We start from the raw sequence: 7,994 nt of genomic DNA on the forward strand, positions 1-7,994 counted from the left end.
AGACAGTGTTCCCTCTAAGGCATGCGCACATGCACGTGCTCACAAGTTTTTTGATGTCTGCTCAGTTAATTTTAGATTCCGCCCAGGCTGAAACAGGAAGGCCCCATTCTGAACGCACATGCTGACATACTGTCTTGATACTGCCACTCAGAACAAAATTCATTCCACAAAAAGATGGAAAAAATTAGAGAGAACATTGGTCAGAGATAAGAGTTTTTAACTAGTACATGGGCCTCTCTCTCCCTCTCTTTCTCTGACAGTGACCAATATTTACAATTACTAGACCTTGTTCTCACACAGGTATTATTTCTACAGATCCCCTTGAAGAACACCCTCCAGCTCAATGCGTATCTCTAATACTGAATAAGATAGGGATTTTAGAATATCAAATTAGAAATATGAATATAACAAGGTTTTTCTCCTGTGCTTTTTAAACTAGATATAAAAATTCAGGCATCTGAAGTCAGAGAATGCAGAGGATTAAATGAGACAGCTTCCCCCTCAAAGAAACAGCAAGGGAAAACAAAAAAAGTGTACTTTATCTAATTTATAAGCCCTTGTTGGATCAGGAGTATCTGGGTATACCAGACCTTTCACAACTCCTGTCCCCTTACATTCTGGTATTTCTGTCACGCTTGCCACTCATCTCCTCTTTCATCCCTCTGCCTCTTCACCTACATCTACCACAGCCAGATATCTGTCGGGTCACTTGATGGTTCCTTCCCTATTGCTCTCCCAATGTCACATGATTCCCTCACCCTCTTCCCGTTGCATTATTGATTTTCTCTTCTGTTGAAATTTGCTATACCTCCCCATACTTCACCTTCTCACTCACCCACCCACATCTTCCACTATTAAATACATAGTAAAACCCAAGGACTTCAGTCTTTAGCAAGCCTGAGAAAACACTGCTGCTCCATAGGAACAAGCTATTGATTTGTCTGTACTCACTGTTGCACTAAGTGCTCTAAGATACAAAAATGGCAAGTCTCTGTCTATGGCGTACAGTCTATAAAATGAAAAAGCAAATATATACTATGCATTAGGCAGCACCTATCTATGGATTTAGGCTAGTATTTCTCCCTTCTTTCTACCTTGTCCCACTCATAAATTCCTTAATCTCAGGCAGACATTTGAAATAATATTTTTTAATCTTTTTAATCCACCAAGGGTGTTGAGCCTCTCCTCCTTGCTCCCTTCCCCATTTCTTTGCCTCTCTCTGCTTCCACCTAATGGCACAGTGGGGAAGCAACCTGCCTAGAGAGCAGGAGGCTGTTGGTTCGAGTCCCCGCTGGTGTGTTTCCCAGAATATGGGAAACTCCTATATCGAGCAGCAGCGATACAGGAAGGTGCTGAAAGGCATCATCTCATACTGCACGGGAGAAGGCAATCCTCCTGTATTCTAGCAAGAAAACCACATCGCATCACCAGGAGTCAACACCGACTCGATAGCACAACCAATTATGCTAAAGTAATATTATTGTACTGTAATACAGTAATATTGTATGTAATAAAAAACCACTGACCATCTCAGGGAGAGAAGTCTTAATTTTTGAGTTGAATATCAAACTCACTATAAATTAATCTGATATCCAATAAAATCTTTATAACCAGCAGTTTTTGGCTGAGCAACATTTAATATTTGAGCATTCATATGCAAACTTCTTGATCCACCAAGCTATCCTTAGCAAATGAATAAAAACCATTTGGTGTATCCTGCAAACTCTGTTTTTCAGTATTTCAATATGCTAATATTAATTATTTACAAAGGTTATTATGTTGAATTTCAATTCCACATTATTTTTCACATCAAAATATAATCACATAGGAAGGAGTTTGATGGCACTGTGCACTTCCTTTAATTATATGCCTGAGAAACACATGACTTATTGGGAAAATAATGCAGGTTGATAAAAGGATTTGTCGCTAAACTATTTTTTGGCATCTATTCCCCCCGAATTTAGCAGAAATGATGTTGTATTCATATAGCAAGCACAACTGGTTTAATTCCCTGGTGCGCATAATCAAGGGAATGTGAAAAGATAATTTCATGTTAGATGATGCATGAAGATATAAATAATTTAATTTACGGTTTATATATGCAAGCACCATAAATATAATTAAATACATTAATAGAGACATTGGGCTACAGTGCTGTACTGTATAATCTTATTAATGGCTTTGAGTCAAATTTCAGATAGAATGTTGAGGGCAGTTCCTCATTTAATTCATAAGCACAGTCTAATTAAAGGCTGAATTCTATGATGTACTAAGAACACTGTATTTCTATTAACTTCAATAAGAACATGAAGTATTTAGCAACTCAACAAAAATGTTAGGCACCCCGAAGAGTTGGTTTCTACCTCTAATGAGCTGTGGAATTTTGATCATGTGATATTAATGAAAAACAAATTTCCAAGAGACAAAAGGCATGCTAATTTAATTCTTTCTAGTTGGAATAAATATATGTGATGTTTATCAGTGCTTATCCAAAGAACTGGAAATTACTGAAAGAAGTGTAAGCTGTCATGCTAGACTACTTGTTGGTCTACTTGATATAATTAAAACAAGATTTTAAAAAAGAACCACAAATTAGTGTCCTCATATATCTCTTTGAAATATCTTGATCCTGTAGGTCCCTATCCATGAATTTTTTAACAAAGAAATGAAATGAAGTTTGTTATAATCTATTTTAAAAGCACATTTAAAGGGTGTTGGTTTTTTTTACAGTGTTCCAATATAGAAGCCTTAGAGCTAAAATACTGAAACAAAGTTATTGAAGGGTGGTGGATTGTGCTGAAGGACCAATTTCAAATACCTTGATTTGGCGGTCTCTTCAGCGAATGGGATCAGCAGTTCATCACGGACCCTCATCTGTACGAGTGTCTCCATCACGGACCCTCATCTGTACGAGTGTCTCGTTAGCTTCAGTGGAGAGGGCTGTGCCAAATGCTCAAAGAGACATATGCACAACGCTGACTCCTTACTTAAGTGTTTTTTAAGTGTTCTGCCTGCATATTGGAATACACATGGAGCTCTGTAGCAGGAGCAGAACCTTTATTTGTTTGTTTGTTTGTTTACCACTTTTCAATGCAAAAAAGGTTTTCAAAGCAGTTTACATGCAAAAAGAATAAGAATAATGAGAAGACAGTTTCCTGTCCCCAAAGGGTTCACAGTCTAAAAGCCTTTTTCAAAGGGCTAGAGAGTCAGGCATACAATTCATTGGTCAAGTGAGGTCCTACGATGCAGTGATAATTGTAGAGTGGAGGTGGTTGCTGTAGATCCATGGATTCACTTACATAGCATTCCAGAAGCTGGGGAACCAACCACCCCCACCCCGCATGTTAACCTGTTGCCATTCACCATTTCCAGTGTTATGACAGATGGCCTGTCGGTCTATTTCTGTAAAACTGTAATCCACTGTAATCCACTTCCCATGTTCCTTGCAGTGCCCATAGAAGGGCAAAGGAAAGTTAGCTAGGATCCAGGGGCCTGTGGGAACGTGATTGTTAAATAGCATTTGAGGGTACACACATATGGGGCTGGGTTTCTCCAAGCCCCAATTGTCTCTTAAAGGAGTTGGCTTCAGAGAGAATTTCAAAACAAGCTTCCCAGCAGCATAGCAAGATTGCAGTGGGATCTGGAACAAAAGGTGAGCATGGGCCCCTGGGCCCCTCACCATCCTCTCCTCCCTCCCATACCTTTGCTGCAGAAAGACTGTAAGAGCATGGTGAAAAGCAAAACATTCTTGGCAAACCTTTTCTCTCCTGTGCAGATAATCTCACAGATTTCCCACGCATGCCGACATTTTCACATGCACACACACAGCTGCGCGTGTGCATTCCTCTGGTGCTCAGAAACATTTTTAAACATATGTACCTACTGCAATCACCTCATATATTCATATAACAGCAAAAACACTAAGACATTTGTTACTTAAGGCAGTGATAATAGCTACAGTGGAAGACATCTTGGTGGAAAAACAAGAAAGGAATGTTGCACAAATCAGCTGGAAACAGCCTTCATCCTTGTAAGGTCATTTCTACTTACTACTACTACTTATATACCGCTTTTCAACATAAGTTCTCAAAGTGGTTTACATAGCAAAAGTAAATAAAATAAGATCAAGCATTTCAGATTATTAAATGGTTATGGGAAGTGGCTGGGTGGGGAGGATTTCCCCTAAAGCCAGCTTAAAATACCTTATGCAGGGGTGGCCAACCCTTCTATAAAGCAAGTTGAGATGGTCACCTCCCGTGCAATACAAGGAGGGGGATAGGAGAGGCAAGCACTGACCCTTTGCCAACACAGGGGTCACCCCACAGGCCTGCATGCTGCCACTTCCCTTACTCAGGGAAGAGAGATGGTCTTGTAGTAGCAAGCATGAATTGTCCCTTTTGCTAAGCAGGGTCCACTCTAGTTTGCATTTGAATGGGAGACTACATGTAAAATATTCCCCTTAGGGGTTGGAGCCCCTCTAGGAAGAACAGAAGGTCCCAAGTTCCCTCCCTGGCATCTCCCAAGATAGGGCTGAGAAAGATTCCTGTCTGTAACCTTGTACAAGCCACTACAAGTCTGTGTTGATAATATTGACCTAGATGAACCAATAGTCTGACTCAGTATAAGGCAGCTTTCTATGTTGATCTTCTGCTGATCTCTCTCTTCCTATGTTCCTCACCCTATGCGGTATGCTGTTCATTTCCCCCTCCTTGCTCCACTAGGCCATGCCTCTTCTTTCCCCTCTCCCCGCTCCTGATTCAAGCTAGGAACACCCCTGCCACCAATGCCTGGCTTAATGGCATAAAATGAAACTAGTGGCCATGTGTCATTGCTGCAGCATGAATGCTGAGCACTGCTCCCACAGATGGGAAGAGCATTATATTGTCTGTCCAATCAAATGGACAGTACAGCAACTTCAGTACAACGCAACTGTTTTGCAGTAAATTCCAATATCTCCATAAACATGAATGAAATCCTGTTTCTGTCGCTCGGGGGTGGACACTTGCATTTAATATCTGAGTATTTCACTTTCTACTGGATCCTGGTCCTTCGAAATAGCCTGTGACTTGGCAAGCCTTTTAGATTAATCATTCCATGGCAGCTGCTGGAAACACTGGCTTAGGCATAAACTGTCAATCACATCTGGGAGTAACCTAGTTGTAAACAAGGTCATCAGGTACCCATGGAACATCTTTTGTTGTCAGCTGCTGAGAAATGCCTTCTGCATATTTTCCTTACAATAGTCTTGGAGGCAGGGTCAAAAGTAGATTTTTGAAGAGTCTGCAAAATAGGGAGACCATACTCCTTAGCAGAATTCCTTATTTATGTTACTGGCAAAAGCAGTTGTTCAGTAAGTGCAGTTTGGCATTTTTCAGATTTAAAAGACATCAAGACGTGCTTTGGGTATCAAAGATCTCAATTTACTGGAAGGTTGCACAAAATATTTAGCCTTTTCAAACAAGCCCTATACCTGGAATGAAAAGTAATCCACACAATTCATAAAATCACATCTTTAACTAAAAGATTATGCTGAGAGTAAAAATTCCTTGATGAGTTAGATAATTACTTTTTTCAGTACTTAACCTCAGAATTAAGTGAAATCTTATGAGAAATATTGAAACAAGATTCCCAAGAGGTCTTTAGCAGTTCCCATAATAGCAATAAAATCAATAGATGGTACATGTCCCAGTTAAATATCATCCACATTCAGCTGACAGTGCAGGTTCTGAACTATTTAACCTAGGTAATGTTTTTTGGGGGTCTTTTTTTGCTTCCTACCCTTGCAGTACAATTAGTGTAAAACTAAATATTATATATGTGTAGGGGTGTATTTATTGTAAATTAGTTAATCTGGAGTATAATACGGTGGTTTGTATATAATTCCTAAATACATGGATCCCCTTTCATGACAGCAGGATATTGAGAGAAATGCATCTGTCTGATCCAGATTCTCTTGAAGTCCCTTGCTCTGATCTTTAAGCAAACCCGGCCAGAGAGCTTGGCACACTAACAGCTCTTCCTTTGCTCCTACCCTTCCCTGTCACTGTTTTGTTCCTTAAGTAGGACTTCATATCTGTGTGGTTCTGTTTATTTAACACTGACCTGTCAGCATCACTGATCTGCAGATCCTGGGGATAGAGAAGGTAGAGATGTGCATGAATCTTATTTTGCAATTCAATTGGAGCTTGAATTGGATAGCAAAATACTCATATCGTCAATGAATCAACTCGAATTGATTTGAGTGATTTGGCCATAGGAAATAATGGGGAACTCAAGTCACCCCATTATTCTCCATGGGTAGGTCCTAGGGACACCAAAGTGAGTTGGGTGGTAGGGTATGATGGGTGCTACCTACCACAAAATCCACAAAAGAAATGGGAAAGTGGGTGATTTTAAACAAAATTCTAACCTTTCCCAAAATAGGTTTTTTGGGAAAAGATTATTCTTAAAATCACCCATTTGCCCATTTCTTTTGTCAAGAAAATTGGGTTGGGTGGTAGGTAACACTCATCATGCTATACCACCCAACCCAATTTTGTGTCCCTAGGACCTACCCATGGGGAACAATGGGGTGTTTTGCGTTTTCCATTGTTCCCTAATGCTGAAACAAACAGAGTGCACACATTTTGCAACCCTGCTTTGGAAAACACTGCAGAACAGAAGCACACAGTCCCTCCCAACACAGAACACCACATTTTGCCAAACACACAGTCCAAAAATGGCCAAAAACAATCACTGACCCAGAATACAGTGCCAGCCACAGTGCTGTGCTGCAGTAACATAATTGTCACAAGTTGCTCTCTCACACACAATAATGACTCCAGCATTCCAACAACTGTCATAACAGCAACCTTAGCAGCTAGCAAACATAGCCATAAGCTCAACTAGAACCACGTCTTCAGCCACATTTTTGACTGAGTACACCTTGCAATGCAGATTGCAGAGCAGACTGGAGCAGTGAAGGCCAGACATGGAGCTCATCACAGCCATCACCAAGAAATATTACACACAGACACATAGAGCCAAGCTGTTGCTATCCATTTCTTGCCACAACACCATCTTACAAACAGACCAAACCTCAACTCAAGGACAGCATGCAGAAACTCAAGTTCTGCCTTTGTCAATCAGAGATCCAGCAAAACCAGATAGTTAACAGCAAGCACAGCAAGCATATTATATTTACTCAGTGCTGAGAACACCACATAATCAAACCTTCCTTCCTTCCATCCTGCCTGCCACAGAGAGACAAGAGGACAGAGTAGTCATGGCCTGATAGACCAATGGTCTAACAAGAAACAAAGCTTATACTCTTACCATGAGAAGAAGTCTTCTTTCTTCTCTTCTTCTCCAGCATACATCCCTGCCTGCCTGCCTTCCTGTGTCTGGATAACACCATGGCCTCAGATTGGTGCTGGGCCCTGGCTGACAGCCGAACACATGGGTCAGGGTACCAGTCCATGTATCATCATTAGCCATGGTGGAAGTGTGCATGAGTGTCTGTGTGTGTCAGCAGCACTAATGGGTAGTCTGAGAAACATCTGGGTTTGGGTTTGGCCAGGGTGGGGCGAGTTGCCAGGGGCATTGCAGAGGCCATGGCCAGCTTGGGATAGCCCAGCAGGGGGAGGTTGGCCTTCAGGAAGAACAGGAGGGGAGCTGGTCTTGTGGTAGCAAGCATGACTTGTCCCCATAGCTAAGCAGGATCTGCCCTGGTTGCATATGAATGGGAGGCTTGAAGTGTGAGCACTGTAAGATATTCCCCTCAGGGGATGGAGCTGCTCTGGGAAGAGCAGAAGGTTCCAAGTTCCCTCCCTGGCATGTCCAAGATAGGGCTGAGAGAGATTCCCTCCTGCAACCTTGGAGAAGCTGCTGCCAGTCTGTGAAGACAATCCTGAGCTAGATGGACCTATGGTCTGACTCAGTATATGGCAGCTTCCTATGTTCCTATGTAACAGCCACTCTACCATGTTAGCATCCATGTGTGCACAATGGGGTGT

Source organism: Hemicordylus capensis, chromosome 6 (assembly GCF_027244095.1).
Source record: "Hemicordylus capensis ecotype Gifberg chromosome 6, rHemCap1.1.pri, whole genome shotgun sequence".
NCBI lineage: Eukaryota > Metazoa > Chordata > Lepidosauria > Squamata > Cordylidae > Hemicordylus > Hemicordylus capensis.